Source organism: Pelophylax lessonae, assembly GCF_965119305.1.
Source record: "Pelophylax lessonae genome assembly, chromosome: 1".
NCBI classification, from domain to species: domain Eukaryota; kingdom Metazoa; phylum Chordata; class Amphibia; order Anura; family Ranidae; genus Pelophylax; species Pelophylax lessonae.
In genome coordinates, this window is record NC_138768.1 from 165870847 (window position 1) to 165884449 (window position 13603).

Consider the following 13603-nt stretch of genomic DNA (forward strand, 5'->3'; position numbering starts at 1 on the left):
TGCACTTTCTGCCTTGAAAACCTCAATTTTTCAGGCCGCTGCTAAAGCAGCGGCTGCAACAATACCTACTTTTTCATGCATGTGTACATGCCTAATTTTTCTGGCCTCTGGTGCTACACTGTGGCTGCAAAAAAACAAAAAACAAAAAAAAAGGCACATACATGTGTCAATTCCCCTTTGTGATCGTTACCTTGTCGTGGTGAAGGGGCTTGCGTATCACAATGAAGCGATCACCTCTAGGAGTGTGTTGACACACCCCAAATGATAAGGTCGTTGCTTCATTGTGAACAGACCAAAAGCGATCCGCGGGATAATTTTTCATAGAAAAAACATTCATTTTCTTTCATTCTTTCTGCGGAGCTGGGTATTTTTTGGCTGCGTTACTGAATGCTCATGAACAATGGCTGTAGGCTCATGCGTCCTTTTGCGGAGGTGACAAACCTGGTGGTCAGTCGAACCCAAGGCAACATCATCGACCTCATCCCATATGCGTTTTTTCTGGAGCGTGCCCTGCGAAGAGTACTGGATTAGGCTGTAGATGAGCATGAAGAGGAAGAGTTGTGGTCCCCATCACCACCAGAAGCAGCCTTGTCATTGTCAATTGCTGGACCTGTGGCAACGCAGAGAGAGGAGTCTGAAGAAGAGAAGTCAGAGGAGGAAGGTGGCTTTGAGGAGGTGGAATACCAGCCACAGCAGGCGTCCCAGGGGGCTTGTTGTCACCTTTCGGGGACCCTTGGTGTTGTACGTGGCTGGGTGGAGGAAGAGACCTTCAATGATGTCAGTGAGGACAAGGAACGGGACATGGCTAGCTTGGTATCCAACCTTGTGCAAATGGGGAGTTTGCGGTTGTGCAAATGGACTGACTGACTGACTGTTAAACGGGGAGTTTGGTCTGTCAGAGTTTGGTCTGTCACTGTGAAGCGGGCGTAACCCTTACACTACTTGACCGATACAACATCATACCTGATCGTATTCACACACTGGATGTTTTAAAGCACGTTATTCCAAACAATTTAGGAATGTTAGGTGATTTATGCCCTTTATGGATCAAAACCCGACTCTGCGTCAACTACGTAATTTTCCATGGGAGTTTTGCCATGGATCCCCCTCCGGCATGCCACAGTCCAGGTGTTAGTCCCCTTGAAACAACTTTTCCATCACTATTGTGGCCAGAAAGATTCCCTGTATGTTTTAAAATTCGCCTGCCTATTGAAGTCTATGGCGGTTCGCCCCGGTTCGCCCGTTCACGAACATTTGCCGATGTTCGCGTTCGCCGTTCGCGAACGGCGAATTTTAGGTTCGCGACATCACTAGTGAGGAGTACAAAGACAAGTGTGTCTTGCCTACAGTCAAGCAAGGTGGTGGGAGTGTCATGGTCTGGGGCTGCATGTGTGCTGCCGGCACTGGGGAGCTACAGTTCATTGAGGAATCCATTAATGCCAACATGTTCTGTGACATACTGAGGTAGAGCATGATACCCTCTCTTCGGAGACTGGGCCGCAGGGTAATATTCCAACATGATAACGACCCCAAACACACCTCCAAGACAACCACTGCCTTGTTAAAGAAGCTGAAGTTAAAGGTGATGGACAGGCCAAGCATGTCTCTAGACCTAGACCCTATTGAGCATCTGTGGGGCACCCTCAAACGGAAGGTGAAGGAGCGCAAGGTCTCTAACATCCACCAGTTCCGTTATGTCGTCATGGAGGAGTAGAAGAGGACTCCAGTGGCAACCTGTGAAGCTCTGGTGAACTCCATGCCCAAGAGGGATAAGACAGTGCCGAAACTTTGGGCCCAATTTGGAGGTGTTTATCTACTCACTTTTGTTGCCAGTGGTTTAGACATTAATGTGTTGAGTTATTTTGAGGGGACACTGTTATACAAGCTGTACACTCACTACTTCACATTGTAGCAAAGTGTCATTTCTTCAGTGTTGTCACATAAAAAGATATATTAAAATATTTACAAAAATGTGAGGGGTGTACTCACGTTTGTAAGATACTGTATGTCATTTTCATTTTTTTTTTCTTACTAGTAATGGCGGCGATCAGCGATTTTTAGCAGGACTGCGACATTGCGGTGGACAGATCAGACACCTAACTGACATTTTTGACACATTTGGGGGGACCAGCGAAATTACTACAGTAATCAGTGCTAAAAATATGCACTGTTGCTATACTAATGTAAATGGCAGGGAAGGGGTTAACACCAGGGGCGATCAAAGGGTTAAATGTGTTCCTAGGGGGTGCTTTCTAACTGTGTAGGGGGATGGGCTTGCTGCATAAAACGCAGGGACCTGTGTTCCTAAATAAGAAGAACCCAGGATCCCTGTGTTCTTTACTGACAGAACAGCGGTCTATTTTGTGTACAACGGCAGACCGCCGTTCTGTCTCCACGGGAAGCGATCACGGGTGCCCAGCAACAACCACGGCCACCAGACCAGCTGATTGGCTCCCCCTAGCCCACTAGCAGTCCAGTGAAGTGACGTGCAGGTACATCGTTTCACGGGACAGAGCCAACCTGCCTGGGCTGGTCGGCAAGTGGTTAATCGATTTGGGAAAAAATCTCCTTTAAGAATTATTTTTTTGCATGTAGCAAAATGTTATAAAAAAAATTAATGGTTTCTGTTATCCAAGATTTCGTCATAGAGTTTGAAACATTTTTTCAAGTGTCTTTGTTATTTGTTTGTGCTAAAACAGTCTAACGCCCAGCAGATCACATCCTAGTCAATATATTATTGGCTGCGAGAAAAATTACGCTGTGCTAAAGATACCATATGGTTGAAGAAGACATGGCTAACATCTTATGGTGGATATTTTTAAACAGAGAACAATATTTACAGGCAATTATCCGAGTATTTTATTATGCATGGAATTAGTTTAGAAAGCACCACATGATGGCGTTTCTACTAAACTATTCAATAAAACAAGGAAAGCATATTTTTGCTAAAAATGGCTCAATGAGCTAACCGGCAGATGCAAGGAAATATGGAAGTCATCTGCAAGCATTTAATATCATGTAAAGCATGGAAGCATTTCTCCATCTGCCACATGTCAAGGATAGAGATAGATGAGCTGTTTCTTAAACCCTAACAACATAACCAGCTGAAAAGAAAACAGACCTTTCCACTGAGGGTCGATCGTCTGAGTTGTTGACTGTAAATCAAGCTTTTTTTTTTCTGTGTGATCACTTAATAAATGTTACCAGTATTGTCTTATTTTATTTCCCATCCATTGTTTGATATTAATACGAGAAGCAAATATTTCTCTGTTTTGCACCTTTTCTTGTATCCTGTTCATTATTCTGTATTAATGTATACCAGTGCTTCTCAACTTTTTTTGTTCAGTAAAGGCACACTTTAAAATTTCTGCACAATCTCGAGGCACCCCATTCTAAAATGTGAAGAATGAAACAAATAATTTTACATATTGAGGCAACATCCACATATGTAAGACACATAACATTAGAGGTGATTCATTCCTACAAATGAAATGCACCTTTGCACACTGGTACTGACTAGTATTCCGGGGTTTCTTTTCTCCTTCACTCAGCTAAAGTGACCCCAGTGCTGATGGAGAGTAGAGATGGGCTGAATGATCCCCTGTTGGACTCGCAAACAGAACTCCTGAACAGGGAAAAATTCTAACCCAAACGGCGAACCTCATTTAAGTCTACAGGAGCTGAACAGGGAAAATCAAAAGTGCCCATTTTGAAGGCTTATATGCAAGTAATTGGCCATATAAGGTGTATGGGGGTTCGGATACTGCCCTGGGGGACATGTATCAATGCATACATTTTTTTTTTTTAAAAAACAATCTTTTTTTCAGGACCAGTGATTCTAATGATGCTTAACCACTTTAAGACCAGAAGATTTTGCTGCTTAAAGACCAGGCCCTATTTTGCGATTCAACACTGCGTGACTTTAACAGACAATTGCGCAGTCCTGCAACGCTGTACCCAAAGGAAATTGACGTCCTTTTTTTCCCTTAAATAGAGCTTTCTTTTGGTGGTATTTGATCACCTGTGCGATCTTTATTTTTTTGCGCTATAAACAAAAAAGGAGCGACAATTTTGAAAAAAAAAAAACAATATTTTTCACATTCTGCTATATAACATTCCCAAAAAAAAAATGTGAAAATCAAAATGAGTTAACATTTTAGGCCAATTTGTTTTCTGCTACATACTTTTGATAAAAAAAATCGCAATAAGCGTATTTTGATCGGTTTGGGCAAAAATTATTGTGTTTACTAACTACGGGAAAGATTTATGTCATTTTTATTGTTTTTTTTTTAACTAGTAATGGCGGAAATCTGCAATTTTTAGCGGGACTGCGACATTGTGGCGGACAGATCGCACCCCTAACTGACATTTTTGACACTTTTGGGGGTACCAGTGACATTGCTACAGTAATCAGTGCTAAAAATATGCACTGTTACTGTAATAATGACACTGGCAGGGAAGGGTTTAACCCTGTGGGGGATCAAGGGGTTAAATGTAAGCCTAGGGGAGTGATTCTAACTGTGGGGGGGGGGGGGTGAGCTGTGAGATGACCATAGAGACATGCGATCCTATATAGCAGGATCGCATGGTCTCTGTGATCATCTCAGGGAGAATGACCGGCGGCTGTGTTTACATCAGCCGTCCGTCCTTCTCTGTCAGCGGGGAGAGATCGGAGCCGCCTGACACTCGCGCCAGCTTCCCCGCTGACGAGCAGGGGTGGGAGCGCGCCGCCAGCGGTGCGCGCTCGCCCCCTAGCTCCTCCCAGGCGAGCGCTGTACATGTACGGGACTATGCCTGGGAGAGCCAGCCTGCCGCTGTACATCTGCGGCGGCTGGAGGTAAAGTGGTTAAAGTGCAACATTAAAAATTTAAAATTCCTTTACCACTTATGGACTGCCCACTGTGTATTTACATAAAAAATATTGACAATCAGCGCAAACAGAAAAGGTGCAAAAAATTCCTTAAAATGCAAAGATAAATCACTCTTATCCCAACATAGTAAAATTTCATATAAGGTGCAGTGCAATAAATTATATTAAGGGAATAGCCCAGAAAGTCCCAGAGGATACATAAAGTGCATAGAAAGCTGGTCACCCAAGACCCTCCACCAGTGAGGTATACACCGCGCTCACCTGAAGGGACACAATAAGCGCCTGACAAAAGGTACCAAAAGGTACATCCAGGTTACCAGGGCAAATGCAGGGGGACTCTCCACAGAAAGATCCAGGCAGCCAAATCTTATGCAGGGGAACCTCCTCACAGAATCCAGACTTTGCCCAATCACCAGTTAATCGTATAGATGAAAGGACGACATCTAAGTGCTCTCCATTTGATAGTTACTTTTTCTTTTTCAGTGTAGATGTGAGATCTGAAAAAAAAACTGATTTTAACTTGTAAACAACAAGTGTCAGAAAAAGGCCCGGTCCAGAAGTGGTTAAAAATAGTACCTGGGGGGTGCCATTAGTCTGCCTGTAAAGTGGCGCATCTGTACTGTGTATATAACAGGCTGCAGCAAAACTGATATTTCTTAAGAAAAAAAAACGAGTCAAATCACATTTAAATTGACCCAGCTATTACAAAATTAAAGAAAAAAAATGGCAAAGGGTGAAGAGTCTGGTATGGAATGGGGGAGGGGGAACCCATGCCGTGTTTTTTTTTTTTTTATCTGGCACTTTTGTTTATATTTTAATTCAGCTGTCAGTGGGGAAGTCCATTGACAGCTGATGACTTATTGGTTGTTAGGGACGCCGCGGCCGGCTTCCTGGGCCCGCTCCTTAACAACCAGCTTATACTGTCCTCTGATTGGGCAAAGCTTCTTCAAAACTGCAGGAACTTTCAGATTAATAGGAGTAGGCTAAAAGTAATTTAAATTAATATACAGAAATTAATATATGCTTTTAAAGTGATAGCAAACCCAAAAGCAAACATTTATTATATTGCAGCTTACCAATTAGATATGATGGCTGCATTTGTTTTCCTTTTTTGACTTACTTTCCTTTATTTTCTTCTATTGATCCACCCAGTCTGCTGTTTTTCGATTGAATAAGCGCTCCTTCAAAATGTTGCAGTTAGAGTATTGAGACAATCCATTTACCATTGACAGAAATGTTTACAATGATCAGCTTTTATTTATTCATTTAAAACCTTTATCCCAAAAGAAAAGAAAAACGGTTTCTTTAACTGCTTGTGAGCTGGAGCTTGGCTTCAATTTGCTAGTGTATCTAAATCCTCTAGTACGTCTAACAATCCCCTCCCCCCAGATTAACAGTGCTGCTGTCCAAAGGTACCCCCTGTGCTCCTTCATCCAGAGTCACTATAATACAAGAGGTGCCAATGGCTCCTGCTGCTGCGATTCTCCTGTGAGAAGAGGTGAGGGAAGGGCAGCGCTGCTGCAGACGGGCACAGCACTGGATCTAGATCGGGCTCAGGTAAAAATTTGGGGGGAGCTGAGATAGCATCAGGGTAAAAAACTTTGCTCTTTGCAACCACTTTAAATAGAAATACAATTTAATAAAGAAAAAGAAAAACTTTTTTTTTTTTTACTTGTAAGGTTTCTTACAATTAACTGATGTGATAAGCAGATCAAAGGTCACACCTAATCGTCAAATGCATGTAATAGTAAGTAGAAACAAGTATATACTGCGCTAGATCAAAGAAAAATAGTGGTTTAATATTACCAGCTGCTAGCATAGGAAAGTTGTTGTACCTCAACCCAGTAGAATGAAAACAAGAGTATGCAGCGCTTGGTGGAAAACACAAGAAAATGTGAGCAATCTATAATAGATGCATATTGTCACAATATAACAATGTACATTAAAAAAACAGTAAAAGGAAGAGTCCGTGAAGAGGAAAAAACGTCCAACAGGAAGCTCAGGTGATGTGTTGAATAGATGTGACCTTCACATGTGAATCACGACAAATGGGCATCAAGGTATGGTCTTGCGGGGATCTGATGACGCCCCCTGATGATGTCATACTCTGACGAAACCGGTAGGGGACCGGTGATCGTCTGTTTTATGCACACCCTATAGTGTCCTGTCACTTCACACAGGAGACTGGGCTGCAGCTACCGCACATTTCATCTGGAGATCCCCGCAAGACCATACCTTGATGCCCATTTGTCGTGATTCACATGTGAGTGTTAAATCTACTTCTTATTAAAGTAATATCTTGAACGTATTACACCATGTGAGGTCTCTTTTTCCTACATGTGACATGACTATATGTTCCCACGAGAGGATATTGTTCGATGGTACTAAGGCAGTTCTTTGCTGGAGGTGATCCTTTACATGTACAGGAATTGAGGAGTGCTTTGGAGAGTGAGGAGCCCTTGTTGTAAGCTCTATATGATCTCTGTCATGGGGATCATATAAGTCTGGTAAGAGGCTACTACTTTGGGTGTTTTGGTGAAGGTCACATCTATTCAACACATCACCTGAGCTTCCTGCTGGACATTTTTTCCTCTTCACGGACTCTTCCTTTTACTGTTTTTTTAATGTACATTGTTATATTGTGACAATATGCATCTATTATAGATTGCTCACATTTTCTTGTGTTTTCCACCAAGCGCTGCATACTCTTGTTTTCATGTAATAGTAAGTACAATATAACAATATATTGTTGCACTATATTACTCAATGACACTTGCAGACAACCTACAAGTGTTATTTACACAGGAACACCAGCATTTTAACAGCTGCTTCTGCTATGCAATACATAGCAATTCCTGGTCTTCATTTTGACAGCCAATAATTAGCAGCTATAGTGGCAGGGGAGCAACGACAGAGGGAGAGGATCTGAACATAAAAGGTACACCTTAGAAAATTTGTTGAAGTTTTATAAGGCACATCTCCACAATCCACAACTAAGTATTCCCCAGGCATAGGTATGTGTAATAATATTTAGCTGTGTTCAGTGTCAAGCTGTAAAACCCCAATGGAGGTTTACAGTATCTTGTTTCTACACCAAAAAAATGTGCACACTTTGGTGCTATACACAAAATAAATATAATAACCAATTATATGTAAAACTAAATCATTTCACCACCTTACTCTTTTAGCATACATACAAAAAAATGCTGACTTAGAAAAAGTGCAAATGCAAAAAAAAAAAGTGCAAACATTGAGTAATGTGCAAACATCAACAAATATGGCAACAATGAAAGTGCTCTGTTAAAGTGCTTAAGTGCTTGTTCTTGTATTGTACCCTTTTACATCGATAACATATATGTGTTTCAGTAATAGCCCACATAAGAAAAAAACAGTGTCCCAAAAAAATTCTTAAAACACCAAAAAATTATCTTCACAGTACAAAATGAACCCAGGTATGACACAGAAAAAGCGAGTCCTTCATCACTCTTAAACTTACCAGATCGATAGGCCAATCAGATTATAGACCAGCATACACGCCATAATAATCATGCAACATCCTCACGGTGCGGCAGTACGTTGCACAATAAAACGCGTAGGAAGGGGCAGGAACTCTGATGTCACCGCATATGCCGATTTGTGCTCGTGGTCTGTGAACTGACCAGAGATGAACGCCACACAGCTGAGCGTGTTATCCCTAGTGTCGGGTGGACACTAGGTTCATGTGAGTGGAATTTTATTGGATATTTTAATAAAGCCCCTTCATAAGTTTTTTACTCGATAGAAGCTGCCTTCCTTTTTTTTATCTTCAATACTGGATACTATGGCATGTGAGAGGATACTCTGATTGGTATTACTAATAAGAAGAAAGCACTCAGGGATCTTTTTGGAGAAATGTTGAAATGTCTGCTGGTCTATATCCTGACTGGCCTATCAATCTGTTGAGTTTGATCTAGTGAGAGTGGTGAAGGACTCACTTTTTCACATCTGGGTGAATTTTGCACTATGAAGATAATTTTTTGGAGTTTTAAGAATTTTTTATGGGACACTGTTTCTTCCGATATAGACTATTACTGAAACATATATGTTAACACTGTAAAAGAGTACAATACAAGAACAAGCACTTAAGCACTTTAACCGAGCACTTTCATTGTTGCCATATTTGTTGATGTTTGCACATTATTCAATGTTTGCACTTTTTTTTTTGCACTTTTTCTAAGTCAGCACTTTTTTGTATGTATCCTAGAGGGGTAAGGAGGTGAAATGATTTAGTTTTTCATATAATTTGTTAGTATATTTATTTTGTGTATAGCAAATGAGGACTTAGCATGTAAGTGCTACCCATTTTGTTTTCAATACCTGTTTTTATTGATTTTGATCAATGATTATTGACAGCAGCAGTCCAACAGAACACATATAACACACCTGTCTGTGGCGCTGTTATTTGGATACATTATCTTGTTCCTGCCTGAGCTTAGGGGCTGATAACAGACACCCACCTACACATACTAGAGGAGGTTCAACTGTCAGCTAAAAGAAACCTTTAGCCTTCCCAATGTAATTCTGATTGCTTCTTTGATTTATAGTATAGAATAATCAGAAATCATCAAATGTGTTGAGTTGTAAGGCTGAACAAATATAACGGTCCAAGAGTGGAGATTCAGATTATTCTAAACAGTCATTGCAAGTCTGTGCCATTCTAGAGCTATCAGTCTCATGCTACTCTAAATTATTTTACCTTACTTAGAAAAAAAAGATGGTTTTATTGATTTAATCTTAATATAGTTTTACGTATTAACATCCATTATTATGACATGTCAATTACGATATTAACAATAGAAGCACATATGAGAATTTTAATTGTCTTCTAGATCTGTAATTATCCCTGGAACAATTACGTAATGAATGGTTTTTAGGGAATAATTACAATAAAGGAACATCTCGCGGACGTCTATGCAGAGCCAGCAGTAACAACAATGGAAGCTTAATTTGTATTTCACATATATTTGATCTTTATTTTGAGATAGAGGCTTAAAATAAATTACCTGTGTAATTTATAATGTCTCAGAAATGATACTTTTGACATCGCTTTTGTTCAAGAAGAAAATATCTGGAGGTGAAAAATTAAGACTAACACTGGTAGCTGTGGTTAGGATTAAAAGTCATCATATTAAAAAAGTAACATAAGAAAAATTCCAAAGGTTCTACTTTTAACTATAAATTGAATAAAAGTTTTCATATTTATTTCCAAAAACCAGTTGGTCAAATTTGTTTAACTTCTATTTATTTTTTATGTATAAATTAAGCTCTCATAATAATAATAATAAAAACAAAATTTACATTGTTGTTCTTTGTTGGATTCTCTTCCTTGGATAAAATTCAAGGGGAAACTCACAAAGCTTATATAGTGGGCTCAATACACAACTGAATAACTAAAGTGAATAACTTTACTAGAGGACAGTTTCACTAAGCAAAGTGTATGTTCATTTGAAAAGTGAATAATAGTTTTTAAGGTGAACCTTTATTCAATTTGGATAGCTAGCAAGCAAGCAAGCACACAATTGGCTAAAAAGAAGAGAGTATCATCGTATTTATTAAGATCAATAACCATTCACCCCTTAAAGTGAATGGTCTCAATTCCTTTAATACATTAACCCAACAGAGTTTAACTAAAGCCTAGTACTGTACAGACGGGCAGAATGTCAGGTGGCATCGGCCGGTTTCTATTGAACACAGCGTATATACGGTAGCTGGTTCAACAGGAGCCGGCCGTTCGAAGGGTCATGATCGAAAAAAGTCTGCTGACCGGCTCCAGATCAGTGCTCCAGCCATTGCCTGAGAGCGCAGGCTGGAGTGTTCTGGCAGGGGGGCCATCCCCCTGTCAGAATACAATAGCACAGCCGGGAAATTCATTGCACAAACATTGGATTGTTAGTACAGCTGCTCCGACCGAAGCTGTCAGGTTTTTTTTGTTCAACCAAGCAAAAAAAAAAGCTAGTATTGTGTACGAGGCTTTAACTGCTTTCCGACCACCCGCCGCCTTTTTACTGTGGCAGGGTGGCTCTCCTGCACAAACTGACGTAAACCTACTTCGGTCACCCGCAGGAAGCTAGGGGGCGATCACGCACCGCCGCCGGCGCACTACCACCCCCACTCGGCAGCAGGGAAGCCGATGCACGGGTCAGGTGGCTCCGATTGCCGTCTGACATCCGCGATCGTTCCCCGCTGAGAGAGAAGGACGGTTGGTTGTAGTAAACACAGCTGACCGTTCTTCTCCCTGGAATGTTCATAGAGCACATATGATCCTTATATAGGATCACATGTCTCTATGGTCATTTCAGAAGCCACGCCCCCCCACAGTTAGAATCACTCCCCTAGGCTCATATTTAACCCCTTGATCACCAACAGGGTTAACCCCTTCCCTGCCAATGGCATTATTACAGTAACAGTGCATATTTTTAGCACTGATTACTGTAATAATGTCACTGGTCCCCCCAAAAGTGTCAAAAATGTCAGTTAGGGGTCCGATCTGTCCGCCGCAATGTTGCAGTCCTGCAAAAAATAGCAGATCGCCTCCATTACTAGTAAAAAAAAAAAAAACAATAAAAATCACATAAATCTTTCCCGTAGGAGACGCAATAACTTTTGCGCAAACCAATCAAAATACGCTTATTGCAATTTTTTTACCAAAAATATGTAGCAGAACACAAATTGGCCTAATATGTTAAAAAAATTTGATTTTTACATTTTTTTGAGAATTTTATATAGCAGAAAGTGAAAAATATTGTTTTTTTTTTTCAGAATTTTTTGTTTATAGCTCAAAAAAAAATCGCACAGGTGATCAAATTCCACCAAAAGAAAGCTCTATTTGTGGGAAAAAAAAGGACATCAATTTTATTTGGGTACAGCGTTGCGCGACTGCGCAATTGTCTGTAAAATAACGCAGTGCCGAAACGCAAAATATGGCCTGGTCATTAAGGGGGAAAATCTTCCGGTCCAGAAGTGGTTAAAAAATAAACTAGGGTTCAGGTTCAGTCCTCTTACAAAACAAATTTGATCTTTTTTCATTGTGCAGAGATGCATTAGAACTAGTTTGTATCTAGAGCCAAATGCAGTGTTGAAGCTTTAACGTACCCTGTCTTCTTGGTTAAAAGAGACCCTGGGGTCGAATCACTAAGAGGTAAATAACGTAAAAAAAAATGCAGTAAAATACCGTATGCGGTAAAATAGTTGTGAAAGTTCAATTCACTAAGAATTTAGCGTTAAATAACGAACACAGTATTTTTTTTTTTTTCGATTACTCTGTAAATACCGCATTTTCTCATGCATCGTGTCAGTAGTTAAGGGTTGTTTTAGGTAATTTCTGTAAGGTCCTGATGGTGCTTAAGGGTTAAATTAGGTTCTCTGTGGGTGTTCTGTGGGTTGCAATAGTCACCTCTTTCTGGGTCTTCTGTGGCTTGACAGGGGTGGTTGCTGTTGCTACTGGCAATTACCGATGATGGAGTGGCTGTAACAAAGGCACTTCCAGAAATGTGGGTGCGATATTTCTGATAAGTGCTGAATCTGATGGGTATCAAGTGCTGCTGTTACTATTACCTTTATGTGGGTGGATGAGTTGTGACTGGACATCAAAATATACATGCATAGTGTTGATATTTGTGAACTTTTCTACTGGCAGAATTGCCAGGTAAAAATAAAGAAAAAAATTAATGAAGCCACCACATCTAAAGACTGCCAAACCTCAATACATAACTTTTTTGTTTTTTTGTTTAGAATTTTAAAAAAACTTTAAGTGTAACATGAAGGGGCAAATAATCTGATATACATTTCCTGTGGTAAAATATTTGATGTTCTAAATATACTAAAGTAAAGGCCTAAAGCACAAAGTGAACCCACCAAGATAAAAATCCTTATCTGTAAAAAAAGTGACAGTTATTTTCAACTGAGTCCATTGAGGTTTGAAAATACAGTCATATGGCTAAATAAACATCCTTAGTCTTGCATATGTGAATAAATGAGCTTGTATAGCCCAGACAAGCTACAGCGCTCTGGAGTGATCTGATAAACCAGACTCAGCATGGGTAAAAAATTAAAAATTACCAAATAAAAAATAAGGCATGACAATTGTGGAAAAAGATTATTCAATGAAAATTTTGATGATGTAGTGTATACAAACAATATTAAACGTTTTGCGTAGGATAGCCCAGGGTGCTAAACATAGCTCAAACTAGAAGCTGCAGCTAGAAGACTAGCGAGGGAGTTCACTTTCCAACCACTGGAAGAAAACAAAAGAAACAACAGCGCATCCACATAGTGTAGCATTAAAATAAAATATATGACAATTTATTTAAAGAAAGGAATGCACTCATAAAAGTACGTATTTATAGCGCATGGCATAAAGGTGACTTGGGAGCCAGGAAAGTCCAAGGGGGCCACCGAGTGGGGATGAAGCACGTTTTTTAGACTCATTTATTTTTAGGCTCCAGGTTGTACTGGTCATGTTGGAAGGAATTAAATACACCAGGATACATCAAGTAGGAAATGTAGGAAATAGAGCCAAGAATATTTTTATGGTATAACTTACTTAATACTAGTTTTGGATGGCTTCCCAATTCTGCTCACCACATGCCCTACTTGGTATATATTCAAAATCTCAAATGGGTTTAAGTTGGCCATTAGAACACTATCTGTGCCCGTCCCTGGCTTTATATCACAACCTCCTTCTGTGCCAGGGGA